Consider the following 25,293-nt stretch of genomic DNA (forward strand, 5'->3'; position numbering starts at 1 on the left):
AGAACGTTCAGCACAGCGCACGAATTTGCGCCGCGCTGATGAGGTTAACAGAGAATGTAAAATAAAGTACTTAGAATTATGTTTATTTCTGTGATTTTGCCTTGAAATAAAAAATATGATTTTTCTCATATACCCTCTCTATGGTTTGAGACAGGCCAAACAGTACCTGAGCAATGCAACACCTCTTATGATTCATGGAAAGCTCAATCCCTGCACAGCAGTAGACCACCTGTGTTCAAAGATCACTCGATAGCAAGAGCAAAATATATATAAAAATCAATAAAACATATACTGATATGAAGCGCTTCTGTTATGAAAATAAAAGTGGGTGGCGCAATGTGGTCTTGCGTTGGCTTTTTATTTTAAAAACTCTGTTTAAAAAGTCGTAAGTGAGGAGAAATGGTTTGCTTGAAGAGTCAAACTGGTCAGGAATTGCGTTAATGGCCTCTATGAAATGCACAAATCCACAAGACGTCACCGCAAGAGACTGACGACAGAAGTCAGTCACCCCCGCGGCCGGCTCCATCGACTGGACTGTTGGCTCCTCTAGCGTCTAGGGGCCCTGGATTCCTTCTTAAGGCGCCTGGAAGTGCTTGTTCTTTGCACTAGCGCCGTGGAGCGCTGTATCTTGCCATTAGCGCTTGGGAGCGCTGATTTATTGCCCTTCTAGCGCTTTGGGGCGCTTTGTTTTCCACTAGCGCCGAGGGAGCTCTTTATGTCCACAGCCGGTGCCCACCCGGCATTATCTCGCTTTACATTTACTTCTCGAGGGAGCCTACCCCTCGTCATCCCCCCCGAGTTCACCGCCGCTGGCCCGGGACCCCTCGTGACGTTCTTCCCGGGCTGCGCTAGGATTGGCTGCCGGCCCGGGATTCCCTTGTGACGTTGTCCCCGGGCCGTGCCGTGATTGGCTGCCGTCCCGAGGAGTGATGGAGTCCGGCCCCCGAAGCGCGACGAGGCAGGGAGCGGCGGGAGCCTACTCCGCGCTCCTGCCTTTCCCCCAGAAGCCGCCCCCCCCTCCCCCGGGGCTCCCAGGAGCGAGGGAGAGCCCCGGAGAGCGAGAGGAGGCTGGCGAAGAGGAAGAGACCGGCGCGTCCCCAGACCCGGTGAGTGCAGTGAAGGAGAGGAGGGGCGTCGGGGCACATTGCCGGTGCCCGCCCCTCCCCTCCAGCGCAAATGCCTGGGTGCTCGGAGGTCCGTGGGTCCTCCCCTGATGCGAAGTCCCCAGATAGGGACTTCAACAAGTTGGGCATTCCTTTCTTCCGAGCCCCGAGAGGCTCAGAGGCAGTTCCGAGTTCTAGAGCCCAGCGAGGCTCCTAAGGGCCCACTCATCTCTTGAGCCTGCGAGGCTCCCACCTTGCCCCACATTTTGTTGAGGAGCCCCGAGAGGCTCCAGGCGCCACAGTTGCTCTTCGAGCCCAGAGAGGCTCACGGCGCCCCATTTGTATTCCGAGCCTGCGAGGCTCAGCCCCAGCATCTTTGTTCTCGAGCCAGAGAGGCTCCCCCATTTGCATATTTGGTCAGAGCCTGCGAGGCTCCAACATTGGCCCCATCATTGCCTTTCAGCTGCCCAGCAAGTAGTGGGCAGCTGCTACGTTTAGGGATTGGCGCAGTGGCGCTACCTGGACTTTAATTGTGACTTATGTGCTTCTTAGGGTGCTAGGAAATGTACTGTGTATAGTATGTTTTGCGCACCCTGTGTTCTGGTACCTCTGAATGTGTCTTTATGCATCATGTACAAAGTTGCTGTCCTTCACCGCTGAACGTGTGTTTATGCGTCATGTATTTTCCCTGCACCTCTGAATGTTGTGATGCATCATGTGTAATGTTGATATGCCTATACCCCTACAGGTATTGTGATACTTAGGTGGTTGTTTCCTTGCTAGTACAGGTGCTGCTAGCGAAGCCCAGGTTCCCTGTGTAATATTCTCCTATGGTGGTTAGGGTTGCATAGGTGGTGCTTACCTGGTACCAGTAGTTACTGGTTGTGTGCTACATGATTATTTGGTGTTCAACTATCTCCAAGGGCTTGATACTGAGCTCGCCCCCTGACCAGAGTCCCAGGACCAGTGGACTATATTGTGCCTTCCCTGACAAATTGCTGGGACTTGTCTGATCCTCTTGGGCCACTGGGGCCTCGCCTGAAGTGTGCCTCGCTCACTCCCCTCGGCAGCTCGTGCCCAGTCGCCCGTCCAAGCCTCGAGCCGCGCCAGTCTCCCCTGAGCCGCGCCGCTGGCCCGCCCGCATCCTGCCCCCCTCCTCCTCTGAGCCGCACACATTGGTTGCCCCAGACGAACGCTTGTAGCTAGCCAGCCGCCCGCTCAAGCATACTAAGGAGATCACTCGCATTATCCCGCGCAACCAGGGCGGAAGGTGCTGTCCTATAGGCTCTATGTTCTAAGTTCTAGGCCTACAAGTATTGTATTCTAAGTTCTAAAAGTGCTATTTCTTTACCAAGTGCTTATTCCTGACAGTGACCCGTGTGGCCCTGTCCTGTGAACATATAATCCCTTTTAAATATTGTCCGTGCCAGTTGGCACAATGTACAACCTGCGATTATGACTCTAATGTGTTTTGTAATACAAAGGCTATTTTTACATATACCTTGTGGGGAGTTCCTTTTGTGGGGGGCCTTGGATGTTGTCGCTGGTGGGTGCGTGCGCAAATGCTTTACACATCGCCTCCGAGATGCTCGTGCCAAGCTACCAAGAGGGTGAGCAGGGGTTGTCTTGGCGGGTGACTTCCTTACCCTACAATAGGAATGGTGGTTTCTGCCTGGCTTTGGCGCAAGCCCTAGCCAACCAGAAATCCCATTTCTAACAGGAACCAAACACGGAGGCACCCAACTCGATAATGAACTGTCTGGCTAATGAGGTAAAATCATCTAATTTAATCAGCCCTCTGTCTTTCATTCAGGGCCAGGGCTGCGCTGAAGATCTCAGGAGCTGGGGTCCAGACGAATAATCGCTGCAGCTGTACACTAGCTGGCCGCATAATGTGCGCCAAATCTGATACCATGCCTCTGACGTACAGACGCCCCTTTTTGAATTGCAAAACACCAGGCGAAAGCACTTTGTAGCATTAATTGAAAACAAGCATAAAACACTGATTTTTTTTTTTTAACCATTTTGGAATTTTTGGGTAATTGCCACTACTTCTACCGGATGTCAGTCTTCCTTTGGGGCACTTTGGCATGACATCTTTCCTGGGGTATATGAACCAGCCGCCCCCAGTATTTTCTGCATCTGCTCTCATAATGCTTTTAGGTGCTTGAAAACATTGCCAATAATTACTTGAGGTCTCCTGGTGTTGCCGCTAAAGTTGTTGGGATGGCATAGGTAAAAAACCTTCCACTATGTTTAACAGATATTCTTACCACATTTGCCAGGTCCCAAATGGCCCAAATTGCCCCATCTTATAAGTGTAGTACTTGCCACGATCACGGCCCGGTCGTGACATCACAACTCTTCGCTGCACTTCCGGCTGACGCGGTAGCCCACTACTGCCATGGACAATAGGGCAATCCTATACATAAAAAAAAATCACGGGAGTGGGCGCAGGGCTAGGTCCCACAGGTGTCTGAGCCTAATTTTGATCTCCCTTAGAGGAGGAGCTCAGTTCTACAATCTCTTATAACAAACACAGGTAAGCACTGTTCCCAGGAAGGTGCGCGCCTGGGCAGCCGCGCACCTCTGTTCTCCCGAGCGCGCAGTGTTGTGTGTGAAGCGCACACACAGCACATCCCGGAACAGTCACTCGAAAGCGACCTCACACTGGAGGAACCAGACGCACTTCGCCCCTCCCTCCCCACTCATGTGTGTCAGCCCCCTTCCCGAGCCTCACCCGAGTACTTTACAGGTCTTTTAAAACCTCATTAACAAGATTGCTTGTTAATGAGGCTTTGATGCCCCCCCCCCCCGGCTTTAGAGCCCCTGCAGCGCCACTCTGCCTTTTGCTTGTAGAATCAGCCCCCAACCCCTACCAGCCCCCCACCATGGAGACAAATAAAAGACACATAAATGCGTTTGTGGACGAAGTGGGGCAGTGTAGACGTCATTCTAAATGTTAGTCAGTACTTCCAAGCACTTCAATGCGTAAGAAAGAGGTACGGTGACATTTCTCAAGGAGCACAAATGTCCCTTATTTTCAACTTAATAACTGGTAAACTCCGAAAACGTTGATGGGGCATTAAGTTAGTATTCGCATTCACCTTTTAAAGGCAAAACTTTTTGACTTTTAGCAATGCTTTTTTATAAAAGTATTCGCCGCATCAGGTCTCGGAGAAAGGTAAAAACATTAGATGAAAAATATGTTGTCAAATTCTTTGGTTAATTAAAATGAAAGGAAGACTGCAATTTTGTTCAGAAAGCTAAACACTCAACCTTTGAGGTATTCTACAGGTCATGAGTTTGATTCTCGGAAAGGCCAGCTCAGCCTTCATCCTTCTAAGAGTGACAAACCATTTCTTATTTATAGTGGTTAGAAATGAGAGAAGTACTGCATGAAGCACTGTATTAAAAGTTCCAATTGTCATACACAAGAGATACGAGTTTTTAAGCGGGGCAGTTGATCAATGATAGCCTGAATGCCGAGCTTCTTAATCCGCATCAAAGGTTGCCAAGTCAAACGCTACCAGCAACGCGTGCTTTGTGCGCCAGCTTTGTGTAGTCTGTGTGCCTGAATGGCAGAGAACCGAGTGGGCGGGATCGATGGGGAACAACATGCACATTATTTTTGTTAATTTCACAAAAACAGTCTCCATACCTTTTGATTCAAAAAAGACTTAATGAAGGTTGATGGCGACCTTGAGTTGTCTCAGGGCTAAAGGGAAATGCACAGGTGCCTTGTGCTGTGAAACTGAGGGCTACAAAAAGCTGCAATGCAAACAAGCAATCTCACCATGGTGTCTGCTACCTGAAAGAAATGTAAATTCAATTGTTTCAAGGCTGCTTGATATCTATTATAGGCTTTAATTGATGGAGTCACATGAAACTTCATGGTGACAAAGATTTTTTATTTTTGAGGGATGTTGTAAGGGAGGTCTGGGGTGCGTCCTTTTAATGGACATGTCTGATAAATATTCGCACTAGGTAAGTCTGATTGGTACTACTGAATATATATTTTAAAGCACTTGTTTTATCTTTGTCACTAAATGTTCTTGGACATTTTACAGCAGCTTATCTACGTGCAATACGATTGTAAAGCAATGGCTTACATAGTCTCACTGCTTTCTGTCACAGACTGGGGCTTCGTAGCACTGTAAATACACAAATCACTATTCCCCACTGCACCAACCATGGATTCAGTTCTGTGACTGATTACACGCACACACATATGCAGTGTTCTCTTTAATCGATTGAGATTTCATAATTTAAAGTATTTATTTTTCATTTAAGGTGTTTGCGTTATTTTTTATGCAGCTATGTTAAGATGAAAGACGAGCTCATTAGTTACAGATTATTTTGTTATTTTTAGCCACCTCTTTGACCTCATCCCCACACCCACTGACCACGCCCCCATTGCACTCAGGATCACAGTTCTCAAAGTGTTTTTATCCACTTCAACCGTTGTTCATGGGTGGCTGTTTGCACTGTTTTTGGAGGTCTGGTGTCATCTTTGAAACAAGAAGACACCACCACCCCTTGCTGCAATATAAAGGAGCAAGAAATAAAAAGCAAAACAACGTTGATTGACCGACCACAGGTTGAAAGAAAACACATTTGAATACCATGGAAGAGTAGCAGTTTCTCACCGATACATATCAATCAGGTTTGAAACATTTATTTTTAGAATGTGTGAATTCTCCAAGTGGAATACATGATTTAAAGATTCATGCATCAAAGCTACTTGCATCACCATCTCAGAGAGTGCATTCTTGCTCCTGCCATGCTCCCTACCTATACGCTTGCACACATTTTCCCCCAATCATAACACAGCAGTGCTGTTTTAAAGCGTAACGTGTCAGTTGCATATGTTGCAGAAGTTGAATATTTACTCATTTTTTTACTGTGGTGCACCCCACGCTGCCCTACTCCTTCCTAGTCTGTGAGGGACGCCTCTTTTCATACCTCAATCCTCCTAGGTCACTAGCAGATAACATTACCCGATACATTATTTATTTAATCATTTGTATTCATGGGGAGATTAATTGATTTGCATAGAATCACAGGATGTTAATCTGACCCGAGACTCAAAACCCATCTCCTAAGTAGGCAGCTCGAGCATTAAGCCACAACCTCTACCACAAGAGCAGAAGCATTTTCAATATTATATACAACTTTTATGCCACAAACAACCGTTGACAACGCTAATAGTCCTGGCTTTTTGAAGGTGTAATGTTACTTGTATTAAATATCTGGATGTAACGACGGAAGAAGCAAAATATCAGTCGGGTGGCACACTATGCTAAACTCAGATTTTTAGCTTAATTGCTTTTAAGGCACACCCTTAATTGCATCAGTCACGCCCCTTTGAGAGACACCCAGTTTTTTCATCCCACTTAAAGCCCTGGTCTACAAGCGTGGTGGGGTTGTTGGCGCACATAGCCTTGGCTGCAGCGCAGAGACCTTACTCTGCCGCACACAGAGGACAAAAATTAGAGGGAACATTGCAGGTAAGCAATGTCAGTCAGTAAGGCCCCCAAAAGCGTATCCCTATATAATTTCCAAACACCCATATACCTTAAAAGTAATTAAATAAATCACACAGGAACAGGGTGCAACTGCTTAAATGTACAAGATGAAACCCGGAAGAAAAATGTGTAACGGAAGAACCATGGAAACTGCACAAGTGATTCAGCTGTTGTGTTTGAGGAATGCTCTCTCTGCAGGAAGGCTCAGTGAGGCAAATACCGACGCAGCGCTCTGAAGATCACAGTTCGAATCCCGAAAAGGCCGGCTCAACCTTTCCCCATCTGAGGGCAGTGAACTGAATACACTTTACTAGAATGATAGTAACATCCGTTATTTACAGCACTTAGAAAAACAGTAGCTGCCACACAGAATGCCGAACTGATCTGTTCTGATATTTTTATGTCCTGATGCTTACCATAAAGGATCCTTCCGACCTGCCTACATAAAGAGAGCCGTCCTAACAGAATTTTCCACAAAACTGTATGTTGTGTCCTATCATTTTAAGCACTTTCAAGCATTTAATTCCCCGTTTTTACTTGATACACACAAATTTGATTCAGTTAGGAACAACAAACCAGAGGAAGCCAGCACTCGACACACAGGAGAGACCCCATTTGTAGATAGCATGCGATATACAGCTTTGAAAACATCCAGGGGCCAAAACAAACACACAAGGCTAGCCATCACCTGGCCTATTTACCTGCAGTTTAGAACGTATCAGAGCACAGCTGTAAGTAAATATTGTTGTTTATTCCCACCACTGGAAGCAACTTTTGGACACCTGGCGGCAATAGACCTTCTGTCCGATCCTGCTCCCACACATACACCTCACACTGCAGGCTACTTTAAAGCCTTCGTGCCCAGCTTTGTCTTTATGAGTAATAACTCATAAATTTCCTATATGGTTTTGGTAACATATTATACTTTGATGGGAGGGTGAGGCTTAAGAGGTAGGATATGTAAATAAAAGCACGCATGCCTTGCACTGAAAGTTAAAAAAGAAGGTGTGCAGGCTGCAGCATTAGGGACCTCAGAGAGGGAGGGAGAGCCCAAGGGGTGCACCTGCGAGTGGTGCGCGCACGCTTGGGAGAGCAGTCTTCACTTTTTCAAGCACTGCACTTGTGATGTGGCGCACCGCTGCTCGCTCCCGCAAGGTGGATGCCGCCACAAGCATGGGTGGAGTGCTTGAAAAAGGGAAGAGTGACGGCTAAAGGCCCTCCTGTGCAGCGCATACGCACTGTGAAGGCGAGACCTAAAAAATACACCTTGACGGACCCTGAACTTTCGGAGATGATCCCCTCTTCCCCCAGGCTCCCCAACAGGTGCTCACAAGTCAACAACACATGTCCACCAAAATAAGAAACATCACAACATGTAGATAGCCCCGGCAAGTCAACTTCCTCATGCAATGAGGGAGCAAGGATACTCCAGCTGCCAAATAAGACACAGAAAATGAAAACAGGCCCATTTCAAACAGAAAAGGAAAGACAAGAGCACTCTCAGAATGACAGTGCAACTGCTCCCACCAAGCACACAGCTCAGACAGACCAAGAACCCATAGGAAAAAGATTAAAACTAGAACACATTGGCCACTGTGGGTGACATTGAAAAGAGTTCGGTCAACAGGGACCTTCCTTCTGGTGATCCAATTCAAATACAATGCCCAACTGCAAAAAAAGGCAGTGGGGTATAAGGTACCAGCGAATCCAACAAGGAGGCCACACCACACTGAGTAGACCTTGCCAGAAAAGGCAATGGGGCAACAAGGATGCACATGGAAGAGAAAACCTAATGTAACTTTTAGGAGCGAAGAAAGACACTCACAGGAGCATGGTGCAACATTCAAACAAACTTTGATTAACAACCAAACAGGACACAGAACAGTGGGGTCCTTCCCCAGCGTGGAGTAAAGAAAGCACACTGTCTAAAACTTCAAACAGCTAGGTCACAACATGCATATATAACAGGTGAGCACATTCTTGAACGAGCAGTAGGAACAAGGCCAACAAGACAAACAATTCAGCTGGCCAGAGAAATAGATAAACAAAAAACATTTTGCATCACATATGTAGAAATAGTAATATGGGAGGGGGAAGTCCTGAACTAGCACACCTGCCCCACACACTGGTATCTAATACAAGGACTGGCCCTTGATGAACCAAAAAGCTCTGCCTCTCAGAACTGGCACGCAGGACAAATCACTCCTCCAGAACAGCTGGAGATATCTACTAAATTAAACAACTCCAGGCAAAAAGAGGTCTCTACACGGAAGTGACTTAGAACAGTAAAAGTGAAAATTCAATAGGTAGCCTGAATCTCCTAAGAGATTCTTGGGGGCACAAACGGGCAAGGTGACAAGTGACACAGATGAACCCATGTAGCTGGAAAACGTGAGCTGAATCAAGGCCAGATTGGAGAACCTATCTTGTGGGTCTAAGCTTATCAGGCACCACAGCTGCATAGAAACAGCCTTCTTGAACTGGAAGGAGCGAAACCACCAGCTCTCCCATCTCCAAAACACAGTGAAGTAAGTGGCCCACAATCACATCTCACTGCACGAATAGAGGGTGATGCCCCTTGGAAAATAAAGAAAAATAACTTAAGTAACTTCCCTCTCCCCCGCCCCCCACACACATCAACACAATGCCACTCCTCAGGGACATGAGAAGAGGAAGAAGGAAGGGAAGTGTCGCTGGAGCGGAGTACAAAAGAGACAGACCACAGCAAGTCCTCTATCATGGATGCAGAAGACAAAAAGATTTCTACTCTCCCCAGACGACACTAGAGTGCAATTAAAGCATCAACAACCAGAGATGAGGCAGACCTACCTCAGATGGTTTCAACCAACAACTGTTCCAATGAACAAAAATAAGGCTGTAGGATATCCATCAACAATTCTGTCTCCAGCTTCACCATGAGAGGGATAATTCCTAGGCCTGGGTGAGAACTCCGCTCCGTTTACAGAGTTTTCTGCACTCCGTGCAGCTTCGTGTAGTGCAGCTGGGCTTTTTTTCCCCGCTCGCACATGGTAAGTTCGCAAGCGTGAGCTGCCACTCGGGTAGAATTAATACCAGCTCAAACGGCAGTTCGCACTGCACTCCGCCACTTGTGGAACTCCGCAGAGTTTTTTTGTCACTTCGCGGCGTTCTGTGTAGCAAAACTCAGTGAACTATGCCCAGGCCTGATGATTCCATCACATAAGTTGCCTTACTGAAGGCAGAATTGAAGGCTAGGTTGTCATTCAAAGAGGTCTCAAGACAAATTTAAGTTGAAATCGCACTCCCCTCTAACCATGGACAGTAGAAATCCAAGCAGAACCCATTCAGTGCCAGGGGAATGGAGAAAGTCTCCCGCATCCCCAACAGCAGGCGAGAATGTGACACTAATAGGTCAGGCCTTAAAGTTGGCATTGGAGACAACAGAAGACCCTGAATCGTGGGACCCAGGAAGCGCGTCTAGATGGGTATTATCATCCATACAAATCTCGGATGAATGTTTGTATCATTCAGAGCAGCACCAATGAAGACGCAAAGCAAGGAAGGGAGGACCGCATTATGCCTGGCAATGAAGAAACCAACAAGGCCTTCGTTTGAAAGATATAAAGACTCGGAGGCTTGAAGGCGTACAAAGGGGGGGGGGGGGGCACTGAGGTCTGAAAGCAGTAAACAAGACCTGGGTAAACTTCGACCTCTGAGAGAGATCAAACTCAGGTGGAAAAACTAAGGAAATGTGGCAGCACCGGGCATGGAGCAGGAACGGACATGGGCACCCGTGCCAGGGCTCTGCCCAACTGAGCAGGAAGGGAGTCTTGGGACGACATCAAGGCCAAATCAGGGAACAGAACTACCGACAAAATACCTACATTGCGAGGGTGGAAGTAAGTAAAGTGGGTGGGGGTTTAGGACAGGCCCTCAATCAGATGCAGGCAAAATGGCAGCAAGACGTAAGTATTGACCACTGGGCTATCTTAAATCCCCTTTGAGATCCGGAGGTAGAGGGAGCTGGCCCATTGACCTTCCAAGTCTCTTAAAGACACAACAGGAAGATTAATACAAGACAAAGTCAAGCAGGAAGTCCACCATGAGACTAGGTGCAAACCCAGCACTTAAACTCCAACCAGAAGTACAGGAAAAATACCAGGGGAGCAATGCAGATCCAAATCGAAGTGCACAGGAAGAACTAACTCACAAAGTGTGGGTGGCGCCTTATAGGTCCTCATCACATCTGGAGGAAGGGCTGGAATGAAGATGAAGCCATTGCAACATCTTCTGGCCCGGGAGAGATACCTCAAGCTTCTTCTGAAAGGATAGCCTTTCTTACGTCAAAGTGCGAGTCACTACCCTTTCTCCAATAGACCCTCGGTCATTCTATTAGATGCAAGGTTCCTGGATGACACCAATAATCTTTTGCAGCTCAAACAGGTAGCATGAATAATTCTGGCCCACAGATGGAAATCTCCAGAAAAGCCTTGGCTAGGTTTGCTGCATGATAAAATCTGCACATTTATCAACCATTGAAAAAAAGATAACCGGAAGTTTCAAAGCTACAACCTTCAAATACATCGATTTCTAGACCCCATAACCAGATCACAGTTCGGAACGTCTGACATTACCAGGGGGCCCAGACACCTGCAGCAATTTCAGCCAATTGTTGCTCAACAGTGAGTTAGGTAGGCCGGGGAGGATCAGGCAGTGTGTTATATGATATTTGAATCATGGAAGGTTGGGTTCTTGCTAGCTATGCTTTCTTCAACAGACAAAGTTTACTCTTCCAACACTGGCATTTTTAGGTTTTGCCTAGCGAAAGCTGCGCTCTGCGCAGCTTTTTCGCGCAGGCGAAATCCTGTTGAGAACTGTAGGGTGCTTTGGTTCGGCCCTCGTCATTGATTGGCTGGCTCCGTAAACGGAGCCTTGCCATTGGACGAGGGGCCTGTCCGTCAATGCCGGACCAGACACAGGGGCGTTCCCGACATTCTTTGGCTTTTGCCGACGTCACGCGACGCCGGGAACGCCCCCGTGTCTGGTCCGGCATTGCCGGCACTACTGCGTCTCTTCTCCTCCGTCGCCGGCCTCCAGTCTCCTCCTCCCCGATTGCATTGCCCCGTGACTGGCCGGCCGGCCAATCCTAGCGCGGCCGGCCGGAAGTGCCCGCCCCCCGCAGCCCGGGGAAGAAGGAGAGCAAGACGGCAAGCACTATGGCGGCGCCCGCGGGGCTCCCGTGGCCTGGAGGGAACCCCGGGAGATACAGGTAAGTGTTTTTTTTCCTTATTTGTAATACTGATAAAAAATGTTAACATATTTAGAGGCACTGTATATACCATGTGTCCAATATCGTGACGATATATATTTTTTCCCGCTAAAACTTTTGCGTAAATATTCTTCAACAAAAAGTAGTTTTGCTAGCTTTATTTTTTTCCTTGAAAATATGTTTTAAAAAGCCATCTTCAGCTGTGGCTGAAAGACTCGGCAAACTGTTGCTTCGTTGTGCTCTTTGTTCTGCTTTAGAGCACATCTGTGTGTTTTCTCGAAGTGTTGTTTAAAATAATAGTATTCCCCACTAAGGTTCGCCGACAGCGCGGGAGCGAAGTTCCGAACGAAAAACTCACTCGAAAGTTCCTCTTGAGCGCGGCGTAAAATGCCCAGATGTCCGGTCTGAAGGGGTTGACCCTAAAAGAGGGGTCCGGGGACATTGACGACCTCGAGTCGACGACACATCTGGTTATATCATGAGACCCCCCCCCCCCCCGCAATCAGGCAGTTAGTCACGTGCCAAGCCTCTCCCCTCCTGTGACGGCCGGCGGGGGTGGGGTAAAAACAGTCAAATGGTAACGAGGGTGTCAGGCCCCCGTCTTGCCATGCCAAGGCGACAAATAAGGCAGCATTGCATTGGAAAAAATGCCATCGCTCATAAATGCAATTCACATGTCTTGTGGGTGGTGTAGGTATCGGTAGCCGACCGGGCTGCAAGTTTTACCCGGGATTACGTGCTCACCAATCGCAGAATAAACACCCACCCTGCCACAAGAGACGCATTCTGCAAAAAGATATGGTTTCAGACCAGAAATAATCACGTTCCAGTGAACATACGGTCCTGAACCACAAATAATGAATCTCCCACAGATTGGGGACGGTACCCCCCCCCCCCCCCCCCCCCCCATCAAACACTTGCTTTTTACAGGTTTCATCGACTCCATTCCGCAAATAACATGGTCTCTCCTGTATCACATGACAGTTCTAGGCCATTCAGAACTCATCGTCTGCGGATTGCATGGTCTTCTGCTATGATAAAGGAGGACACTTACCCAAAAGATTAGAACCAGAAGTTAGATAAGATTATTCCCCTGCAAATGACATGATTTCCTGCAATAAAGGACTCATCTTCCTCGGATAACATGCTTTATTTCACACATGACAGTCTGAAGCCATAAGAGCTCATCCCCAGCTGCTTACATGGTCTACTGCTTCAAATGACTCTTGCCTAACTGAGTAGTACAAAGAGTTATCTCCCTGAAGATGGCATGGTTTCTGCAATAAAGGACTCCTCTTCCTCGGATAAAATGCTTTTCTTTCACCCAAGACAGGCTAAAGCCATAAGGGCTCACCCACCGACGCTTACCTAGTCTACTGCTTCAAATGATTCTTGCCTAACTACTTAGAACAAAGAGTTATCTCCCCGAAGATGAAACGGTTTCTGCAATAAAGGACCAATCTTTCCAAAAATATGGTCTGCTTTTCCAGACAACACGATCTGAAAAAGAGAGAACCAATCACATGGTCCCTTGCCACATACCACCCCACCCCATCTCCGACAGCAAGGATGCCCCATCTCCCACAGACTGAATTCGTTCATCGTGCAAGGGACTCATCTCGCACAGATTACTTCATTCTTGCCATAAATAAGTACATCTGCAAAGGCATAATCGCGGTCCATAAAGGAATCTCTCAAACCCACAACGTGGTCTCTCGCATAAAGGATGCATATATCAAAGGTGACATGGTGCCCACTGTAAAAGGCCTGCATACTACGTCACTACGCGCGCTAACCAATAAAGGACTCATCTACCGCTGACAGTAAGGTGCAGCAGATGAATGCTGTGTGCAGGCCCTCCTCCGCCGAGGATTTATCAGGCGACGCCGGGCTTGGGTCAACAGCGCTCGCTCGTCTTTGAGAACCCGCGGTGAAGTGTCGTCTTCAGAGGACGGGGGGCTGGGGGAGTCGGGCACATGTCGGGTTTTATTGTAGTCAACATTGCCAGCTTTTAGTATGTTTTAAGAGCTAACAGTTTTGTAAATAGAAATAAGTGAGGCACACGCACTGTACGCATTGTCATTTGCCTAAGATCACACCGTTCATTAATTCATATGGGGGTAGCTAAGGTTAGAATTCTAGTTTTCAAACTACGTTGCGAGACATCACAGTGGGTTAACCACCTGCTGCTGAGATCTGTATGTGACTTCGAATGGAAGAGATGCGGTTTAATGCTTAAGTTGCTGAAACCACTAAATTGGGTTTTAATTATGGCTTTGCTCAGGACAACATTTTGTATTTTTTCGCACATCATCCTGTCTTTCACTATAATCGGTATCATGTTTGGCAAAACTGAGAAAGCAAGCCAACAGGCTGGATTAAACACCGAGGAAAAAACAGGGCCTCACTGTTGAGTCAGAAAGCGCCTATGCTTGGGACCCTGTTTTCGTGCCTCTGTTGCCTGCTTGTGACCCTGTGTTCGTGCCTCTGTTGCCTGCTTGTGCCTCTGTTGCCTGCTTGTGCCTCTGTTGCCTGCTTGGGACCCTGTTTTCGTGCCACTGTTGCCTGCTTGGGACCCTGTTTTCGTGCCTTTGTTGCCTGCTTGTGGCCCTCTTTACGTACCCCTGTTGCTTGCTTGTGACCCTGTTGCTTGCTTGTGACCCTGTTTTCGTGCCTCTGTTGCCTGCTTGTGACCCTGTTTTCGTGCCTCTGTTGCCTGCTTGTGACCCTGTTTTTGTGCCTCTGTTGCCTGCTTGTGACCCTGTTTTCGTGCCTCTGTTGCCTGCTTGTGACCCTGTTTACGTGCCTCTGTTGCCTGCTTGTGACCCTGTTTACGTGCCTCTGTTGCCTGCTTGTGGCCCTGTTTACGTGCCTCTGTTGCCTGCTTGTGGCCCTCTTTACGTGCCTCTGTTGCCTGCTTGGGACCCTGTTTTCGTGCCTCTGTTGCCTGCTTGGGACCCTGTTTTTGTGCCGCTGTTGCCTGCTTGGGACCCTGTTTTCCTGCCGCTGTTGCCTGCTTGGGACCCTGTTTTCGTGCCTCTGTTGCCTGCTTGTGGCCCTCTTTACGTGCCCCTGTTGCTTGCTTGGGACCCTGTTGCTTGCTTGTGACCCTGTTGCTTGCTTGTGACCCTGTTTTCGTGCCTCTGTTGCCTGCTTGGGACCCTCTTTTTGTGCCACTGTTGCCTGCTTGGGACCCTGTTTTCGTGCCACTGTTGCCTGCTTGGGACCCTGTTTTCGTGCCACTGTTGCCTGCTTGGGACCCTGTTTTCGTGCCTCTGTTGCCTGCTTGGGACCCTGTTTTCGTGCCTCTGTTGCCTGCTTGTGACCCTGTTGCTTGCTTGGGACCCTGTTTTCGTGCCTCTGTTGCCTGCGGGGGGGCTCGCAGCGAGCCCACAGTGTGTGGGGTGGGGCTCGCAGTGTGTGGGGGGCTCTGTGTGGGTGTGTGTGTGGGGGGGCTCTGTGTGGGTGTGTGTGGGGGGCTTTGTGTGGCTGTGTGTGGGGGGGCTCTGTGTGGGTGTGTGTGTGGGGGGGGGTTTGTGTGTGTTGGGGGGGCTCTCTGTGGGTGTTGGTGTGTGTCATTTGCAAGAGATAAAGCTAGTGGCATTGTAAATGACAATGCCATTTATTTATGTTAAAAAAAAAACATAAATAAAAATAATGTCAAGAGCAATGCCAATCGCTCTAACTTTAACAAAGGCAAAACCATTGCATTGTAAATGCTTGTTTCACTTTGCCTCTCGGCCAAGGGCTGTTTGCCGATCTCTCATATAATATGTTCTGTCTATATTGTTATAATAACCATTTTACTGACTAACTCAATAGAAAATACTTTGGTAATTGGAGTTAGGTGGAATAGAAATGGATAATGGTCAGGTCAGAAATGTAGTACCTCAAACCACTCCCACAATCCCGAGCAGCTCAGATCACTATTTAATTACCATGAGAACATTACATTTGTCCACTTGATCAGTACTGAACTTGGTGTTAACTGGCATTTTGTCTGCCATGGACTTGCATATACTCGATTCTTATTGTGCCACATTTATTGGTTATTTTTAGAGAGTTTTGAGTTAGTATACGGAACAAACTAAAATGCACTTAAGTAACAAAATGCTCCTCTCTAATTCTTGGATAAATTTCGTGCTTTTTCTACTTACCATCAAGTACATTGTTTCTTCAACATAAATGTATTGGTACCACAAGAAAGGTTACAATCTTCTTTCAACAGTATTTTATGACGCTGGGTTGAACTGTCGTTCTGTGTAAAATAAAAATAAAATGGATTTAGTGAAGTCTGCAAAGATTTTATAATACGATACGCATTTCCAGCACCACGTTAAAAAAAAAAATCAATGGAAACAGAAGACTACTAATAATGAATCCGAATCAATACTGCAAATGTTGTGAGGCGCTTGGTAATTTACAACGAAAACTTTTATAGGATGAGCTGTAAAATGCCTGCAGAAGAAATAAGTTTTGAGGTAATTTATGACTGTTAGAAATCACTTTACTAATTAGGTCATCATTACATTTTAGAAAAAAAGTTGGGTACATCAGATCCTATATATTGGCTTGATTTCCAATCATGTGGATACAATCCTCTGAAAGCACAGACCTTCCTATCCTGCTACACTATAGTACAGAATTAACAAGAGCAAGTGGGAATTTTTAGAGAACATTAAAAGAAAACCTACACAATAAATACCACCACTTTAGAACCATTTGTTGTTTTGGTGGAGGTCTGACTTTGTGTACGTATGCTGCAGCTCTCCAGCTGTCCCTGCATCTAACACTATTATGCAACACAAATTATTTGCAATTGTAGAAAGGGAAAAACTTAGCGATTGAAGAACACCTAAAAGCGGATGAAAATACGACACTGAACATTCAAGTATTCATGTACTTGTAACAGAAGACCAATGGCCTAGATGCGCTTCAATGTCTGTAAGACTTCAAAAAGAGGAATTATAAGATATACGTACGACACCCTGACAAACAGGTCAGCAAGCAAGCCCTCTGTTGGAATATAGTGCATGAGGGTCAAAAATCTTGGAGTGATCTTTGACTTTAAGCTTATTTTCTAAGATCAAATAAATCACTTGACCTCATCCTGTTTGTAGCTTTTGAAAACGTTAAAAACAAATTTGCCATTTATTCCCATCAATCTTCAAGTCACCGTTGTGGTCTCCCTGGTGCTTTCATGCCTTGATTACTGTAATGCTATCTATTTAGCCGCTCTGGGTAAAAAAGCTTCAGAGGCTGCAATTCGCAGAGTTTGGCTGTTGAAAAATCTCAAAAAATAGGAGCCTGCCCAAAGTGGACTTATGAACTCCATTGGATGCTGATTAAGATTAGAACTACCTTCTAAGCACTGTGTGACACGAAGCCCTTCATGGAACTGGCACGGAATATTTCCAGAATAAAATGAGATGGTATACTCCTAATATATGTTTGCACACAGCTCTGTCTAGGGCTACGGTAGCGCCTAGGATTCATAAAGCTTCTTGGGGAGGTAGAGGTTTTATACATGCCACGGCTATACTGCGGAATTAAGTGCCACTGAACCTCATGTCTCAGGCAAACTTGGTTCGTTTTAGAAAACAGCTAAAACCAAAGCTTTTCTCCTCCTCTTGCTCATATTTTCCTTGCTAATCTTTTCTTTCGTTTTCTGTTTTTTGATTGGCAGACTCTTGCACTTCTGCTACTAGCGCCAAGATGCCCTCTGGGTAATCATTGCACTTTATAAATGTAATCTTATCTAATCAAGTGCTGGAACAATGAAATGTATACTGACTCAAACGCATTTGTAGAGCTTGACTTAGATAAATACATGCAAAACACAACTACTAAAGGATAATAAGAAATTAGAGACGTCTTCATAAAGGGCATTATGAAATGTGAGTAAATTGTACTCGTGATGAATAATCCTAAAAGCTGGCTCCTCCTCTTGAAAGATTACCATGATTGTTACTCACAAGCGAAGGGTCCTGGACATCATAGAGCACTGATTATGTACAACAAAACATTTTGCAAAATTGCCCAACCCAACTGCACATTACTCCTTGCATTGTAATACAGACTAATGGCTGGTGTACACATGAAGCAATGACCAGACAAAGTCTTGAACCTTTTCAGTGAATCCTTATAAAAAAAAAAATAATTAAATGAAAAAAGGTGAGAACTCGTAGGCCTACCTCTAGTTGAATTAAATCACAAACATTCTGTTAAAGCACGGCCTCCAGCCGGTGGTTTACATTGGTTACGTCATACAATATTCTTAGATATACAAGAGCCTAAGAAACAGTACTTTTCTCACAGCCTTTTTCTTTTTGAACCTACACAGAGCTGCTCACGGACCCTTTTTCTGACTTATTTGGCTGCCTACACATACAAACACGTGTCAGTCTTTAAGCCACGCAGGGTGGCTTTTCCTGTCCTTTAAATATGTGGCAGAAACATGTGCTGCATGTGCGTCACAAAAAGTGCCGCACTGCCAGCGCAAGGGGCTTATAAATCTGCTCCATAGTTTTAAGGTATCTTAGCAGAACACTGTTTGATCATATTTTTATACTTATTCTAGATATGAATTTCATGTGTGTCTATACTGCCTTAAACACCTCGCCCTCACTTTCGTTCAACATATACACTGTCTCAACTTGATTTTGGTCATGTTTCTTCAAGCTTTCTTCCGAAATCGGGGCGAGGTGTTTTCCAATTCACTGCAATTACTGATCTTGCTACCACTGCTGCAATTCATATGGGCTTTTCATGAACGATGTTTAGGTTTCACTTGGAGGATGAACATCCCAATAAGGTGATTACAGGATTTTGGTTGATGGATACATGCAGCTGTATACTGATGCAGCTGAAGATTATTCTACTGTACGGCTCACGTGGGGACAAGTCATGTAACCAATCACTAGGTACTCTTTCCTGACACTTAAGGCACAAGGTTGTTTCGTGTGCCTATATTTTGTGAAGAAAAATGCTGGTGAAAGTGGAAAACGCATTTGCTATAAAAATGAATGCAGCACAAATTCAAGCCTCCAGTTTGTTCCCATATCTGTCTTGTAAGTGCTATTCATATCACAACGCCCCATGCATTAATAACTTTGAGTATTAACCGCATGCGCGCTAGCGGAATTCCGCTCGCACGCTGGGTTTTTTAAAAACGCACTTTGCGTGACGAGCTGGGCTCGTCATCAGCGTGCGAGGAGGCTACGCGATGACGAGCCCAGCTCGTCATCAGCGTCGAAGGGGTTAAGTAGGCAAGAAATTACCTGTAAACATGTATACTAGAGCTCAAATTCCCTTAGCCGCTTTAAAAAAAAAAAAAACACACACTTAAAGTTGGAGAACTGTTTCTTTATCACATTAACAAATTGAGATGATGTCATACAGAACCGGCTTGGTCAAAAAGTTTAATTTATCTATAAACTTTTGTTGAGGCTTCCAGTCCTTCAAGAAAAAGTCCACAAGTAAGCTTTTGTTATTCCATCGTTTAACGTCTACGATGGGCGGAAAAAGGGAAAATGATAAAACAATCAACCAGCCTATTTAGATCTTCAAACCTTTGATCTTTTTTCCCTCTAAATATCGAAGCTGAGGACCCATTTGGGGTCCAGGTGCTGACAGCAATCATCCACTTTGACTGATCAAAAGGTGGAGAAATTAGGTCATTTTCCGTATGAGATAAAACTCAGGCTGCAAGAAAGGGTGTGTTCTTAGTATCATTTTTTTTTTTTAAACACATTTTATTGACTTTGTAAGGTACCATCTGGGCAGCAGCCCTGCATATAATCATATTGAAACAAAGGATAGTTCAAGAGTACCAGGTTTGTATCCAAAATTAGCAACAGGTTGCATATATAACAATGAAAACTTTGCGCAGACAATCCCATTACCCGTGTATTTTAGTAGGTATGTTTGAGTACCCTCCGCAGCTGTGATAAGATACGGAGTGTGGCGTATTGTGGTCAAGGACGTATGGAGAGGTTCCCACATCAGGTAGTATCATCTTTTGAAGATAAAAACATATGGTATTTGTCCTCCAACTCTTCGAGCAGAAGTGTCGAAGCAAGAAAAACTATTTTGAGTGTCAAACTATGCACCAAGCAAGCAAGCAAACAAGCATGTTGTGACTTAACAAAGATCCTAATGAGAAACACAAGTATTTGGTTAAGGTCCTACAATAACAGTGCAAAGAGGGTTGGGACCACATTAGTTCACAAGCTATGCTCATAGGTGACAGATGAGTCGAAATGGCAGCCAAATCTTTTGAATGACCCATTATAAGCCCCTTCCCCTCATTAAATGTAAAATGGCAAGGCTAAAGAGACATTTGCTATTAAATGATCAACATGTACCCCAGTTCACACAAGTACAGTGGCTTGCTGGAAGAGTGCCTAACACAGAGCACCTTGATAACCTTTGGAAAAAGACATTGGAACTCTGACCTCGGGAATTCTGACGTTTTTCTTCAGTCACCAAATATGGTGTAGGGTTCAAATGCTCTGATGCAGAACTGCCTCTCCCTCCTGATGGAGGCGTATCTGCCTTACCCAGCTTGCGGATATCAGAAAGATTTCGATCTCAAGCTATTCAATTTTAAATATGGTTCTTGTATGGACGGTAAATGGTGGGCATGCAGTGATGAGTCCAGATCATCATCTGGCTTCACCTAAAAGTACTAATACACAATTACCCCTCCCTACCACAAATTACCTACAGATGGCATTACTTGAGTCCCTAAAGAAAATAGTGAAAGAGTACTGCATCTCAAAACATGCCAACAACTGCTTTAAACACTTTAATATTGGTAGATATATAAGTGACAAACCAAGACAGAGAGCCTTCAATAACTCATCTTATCAGGTCCAACTGCTTTCTTTTTTAGTATAGGCAAAACAGAAACTAATTACACTATCATACCAAATTTCTTCCTACCGGATCTGTTACATAATTTGCAGGTGTACATCGTATATCACTCTCCTGTCTCTTTTGACCTGTTCTTTTGTGTAAGGTGTATTTCAGCAGGGATGTGGAATTCCTATTGCCCAACACCCAGCGCACATTGTTTAAAGTCAAGGATATGATGTTATTTCGGCCTTTGGACAAGTAGGCCAACTCCCTGCATCACAAACCCATCAGCTGCCAGTTATGGGTACCACCATATGGATCTGTGAAAGAGCAGTTGAGGAAAGATTTGTATCCATACGTTCATGCTGTTAAACTTTTATTTATGATTCAACATTGATATGTCTTTATTAAGAGGGTGAGCGCTCTAAGGAAATTATGTGAACTCTGCTTGTACTACTGATAGTGGTTCCAGTATATATATTAAAAAAGGAATAACAAATGTGAACACATTTGGAAAGTTCATCAATTTGAAGCGATCTATAATGCTCTATGATTAAATGAAAACATTCTCACAGAAGCCTGAAAACAAGACTGATGATTATTTCTTCTAAAAATTAAATGTAAACAAAAAATAGCAACTAGAAGAAAAACGTTTTGCTAAACCATGCAATTTTAGGCACCATTTCTTTGAGGCATCCTTAAGTAAAATGTGTTTGATACATGCTAGTAGTGCCCAAAAATATTCTTAATGGATTATTGTAAAACCAGTTTTGCTAAATTATGGGAAACATGAAAATAAAGAAGCATTAATAAAGATAATCGGTCTAGCGGTAGTTGGCAGCCTTTTGGTTTTGTCAATGTATGCTTTGACATATGTTTTGTAAAATGCTATTCTTGTGGGAGCTGCAGGGTCCTCAACAATGCAACAAACATTCTTTAAAAGCAAGTTTTTTTCTGGCTTCATGATGCACACATTGCCACAGTAATCCCTCTGGATGTGGGATATATATATCTATAGATATCTATATAGATATATATTAATCATTTGAGATGTCATCAGAGATGTCACTGACCAGGTCATGAGTGATGTAATATGTGAGGTCATAAGCAGTGCGTTGCAGTGGCATGAGTTATAGTTAGCTCAGCTAACTATAACTGATCAATTTCTCTGGTCTTGTACGAGTGAACCTTAAGCCTAACAAAAATACCCCTGTAACCTTTGGTTATTTCAGTGAATTTCCAAGGTGTTTTAAATGCTTAATTCCAGCTAGAACAACCCTATATCCTTTTGTTTTTTTCCAGTGATTTTTTTCATCCACCTCACTGGATGGAAGGGACAAGAGGACTTATTATAATGTTATTCTATTATTTTATTTTCACAGGTCAAGTAAATATATTTGGCATTCCGTTCTATGGACAAATATTTTTTTTAAATAAAATGTCACACTCCTTGTACAGATATTGCTTCATCATACAATATTATCTTGTTGGCTATCCCTAGTGTGGCGCATAAGCCACTCACTTCATCTTTATATGCCTATTTTAATGGCCACCTTTTCTATAGTATATCCTCATTGCTTTCGACAACCCAAGATAGTTCTCAATCTAATTACAACTGAGGAGCATTAAGCTCTCGTGTCTTACCTACATAAATATTTAGATTAAGAAGTAAGACATAAATGAAGGCTAAATTCTCGCCTTTCTGTTCAACTTTGAGTAACCTTCAACGCGGTGCAATTTGCACAAGGCAAAGCCTCATGAATCAAAATGAAGTAATGAAGCTGCAGATTGTGACCTTTTCAGACAAGATATTAACCAAGATCTATTCCTGTCTGGACTGGGAGCCACTACAGAGCACAAACATTTTAACAACACAAACAGACAACGCAAAGCTGCTTACGGGTTAATTACTAAGCTTTCCATAAACCTGAGTTACTTCGAATACAGAAAATATTAAAATCTAATCCAATAAGGAAAATAAATGCCGATTTTACAAGCAATAAATAAGAAAACTCTTATCAGCAGAAAAACATTCCAATATTGTCAGTGTTCCGGCTCCTTTACCAGCCCGCGTCTAATGATGAAAGCGGTTTTCTAGTGCCAGCCTACAGGAGGAAGGATTAACAGGAGCGAAGCAAAACAAGCATGCAGTATCTGTAATATTGTTTTGTAGCATTCATACAGCGCTTCGAGCTCCAGACAGCTCCTCCTCATTAACTAAAAGTCAAATGTCCATTTTTGTAAGCAGACTACGACCTCGCATCCGACAGCATAAGCTATACTAATGGAGTTAGTTACCTCTGCCGAGGGAAGACAACCCCAGACCGGGAGGCGAGAGCACGGAGCATTCACAAAGCTCCTGTTTCCGCGGCAAAGCGCTAGCTGGCCCAGTTCCTTCCTGCAAACTGCAGCTGAAACAGGAGATTTGTGCATGTGTCCAGCAAGAATATCGAGTAACAGAGGACACCATCCTTCCGAAGGACGAAAACAATGCAAGCAGCATCGCCAGGGCCAGACTGGCCTCAATGCGGCAACGGAGCAGCAGCTACTGCCCTCTATCAAAGCGGGAAAATTATAACATGGGGTACGCACAGCTCATTAGGCGACCACTAGAAAGCACTCGTAAGCCAAAATGGTACTGTCCCATTCATCCCCGGTTGTTTTACTGAACAGTGCTTTACTACAAGCAGACTCGAGTCCACTGACAGTTTATTCCTAACAGAGCCTTGGAGTCTGCCAGTACAGGGGGCAACAAACCCCCATTTTCATCCTCGGGCTCCCTACAGACCATACTTTGCGGCCCCTTGGGAAATGTTTGTGAGTATCTATAATCTAAAGTGTACATACAGCCACAGAGTCGGTTGACAGCTGGTGGCGGCTCAATTCTAGTTTATGAGCAAAGGCCTTTGCACTTTTTTCCCAGGTGGAAGAAAGCAGCTCACCAGGCCTTCTTGTCTTTGCATCTTTAGGCCTCTGGTGAAAAGATGGGAGAAAAAAGAGGTATAGAAAGAGAGCGAGAGAATGTGTCATACTATATACATGCAATGAGAGTCAGGGTTCATCTGCAAGATGAATGGTAAGGTAAGGCAGGCTCAGTGCTTGAGCGGAATGTGGTTTCCCTGCTAGTTGTCTCTGTCCTCAAGCTGCAGGCCCACACTGCCTGGGTTTAATATAGATCCGTAACCGTAAAAAAAGACGCCAATAGCTTATTGCCACTGCGCTCAAGTTTGATAAAACAGGCCTTGATTAACCAAAGGAGTGAATTTGTTTGATCCAATTACAGTGCAAGTACTAGGACGACCTGAGTCACCAGAGGTCTTGAACGTGCACGGACACGTTCCAAGTGATTGCGCGCAAGAGCTTATGTTTCAAAATTACAACTACCTAAACAGAAAACATATTTCTATAATGAATTGTTAAGGTGGTAGTAACTGAATTGCATAAGTAATATGTTAAAAATAAAAAGATACATTGTATAACTTGGGTGGCTTACGGCACAGATCCGGTGTTTAATTACCTAGAAAAAGAATACAAGTTGAGCGCGAGCCTACTGGATGTATAGTGTGGTGTGAAGTGCAGTGAGGTTTCAGTTCTATGCGAATACTGTGAGAGCATGGCGAGTGGTTTGCGAGTGCAGTGTGAGTGGTGGGTGAATGCAGGGTGAAACGTTTGATTGGTGGTTGAGTGGTGTGTAAGGTGGGGGGCGTGGCTTGGACGCCGATCGGGATGGCGGCGTGAGCTTGCAGCTCCGCGCAGGATCCCGCTAATTCTCCTGAAATCAGCACCCGGAGCGACCCCTGGTCGGTTTGACTGGCCTACGAAGAGTTGGGGAGCCACTGAGAGCGGCGGAAAGCGCTTTTGGGGTTCGCTGGTCCCGTGGAGACCTCGTAAGACGACGGCAGAGGTGTCGCCCGGAGTGTGAAGAAGATGGCGGCGGCGCGGACCGATGGCCTCGGAAACCGAATCTGAGCGGAATTGGCTTCGACTGGCGGGGTGGTCCGCACCAACGAGATTGGAGCTGTGGGACCTGTAGATGTGGTCCTGAAGGTGGGGAGATCGATGCCCAACATCTGTTCAGGGCAACTGGGGGCGACTACTCGTCTCTACTCCTTTCCCCTCCCCCACCCTCCGGTCCTGGTGACTGTGAGGTGCACGGCGCCGGTCCCCCAGCTCCCTGGAGTGCGGGCAGTGTGGTGGTACTCTGTTGCGATCACTGCTGAAGCACGTCCCACTGGACAGTGGTTGTTGGGACTTGGGCTTGGCGAGGCCCTCTGCCCGTGCGGTGACGACGGAGCAACCTAAGATGGCGGCTGCTGGGGGAGCGACCACCACGGAGCAGGGCCAGGAGGAGATGGCCGCTCTAACCCGGGTCGGAGAGCCGCCGATGGTGGATCAGGAGCAGAGGCTCCACCGCCGCTTGGATGCCATACTGGATGCTATCACCTCGACCAAGGAGGCATTGCAGCAGGACATTGCGCAGGTCGCGCTGGGGCTCCTGCGAGCGGATCACGCTAAGTTGGCGGATAAGTTGAAGGACCATGAACAGCTCTTATTG

The 25,293-nt window shown here is 45.6% G+C and overlaps 1 protein-coding gene across 1 annotated transcript in view; it reads right to left on the minus strand.

The window, feature by feature from the left end:
• Positions 1 to 25,293, minus strand: part of RNF19A (ring finger protein 19A, RBR E3 ubiquitin protein ligase) — a 461,423-nt gene that overhangs the window by 364,737 nt on the left and 71,393 nt on the right. The window contains exon 2 of the mRNA XM_086966057.1: positions 16,037 to 16,137. The gene's annotated coding sequence lies outside the window, so the exon portion shown is untranslated. The remainder of the gene's footprint in view (positions 1 to 16,036; positions 16,138 to 25,293) is intronic.

Source organism: Lissotriton vulgaris, chromosome 4_1 (genome assembly GCF_964263255.1).
Source record: "Lissotriton vulgaris chromosome 4_1, aLisVul1.2, whole genome shotgun sequence".
Lineage (NCBI taxonomy): Eukaryota > Metazoa > Chordata > Amphibia > Caudata > Salamandridae > Lissotriton > Lissotriton vulgaris.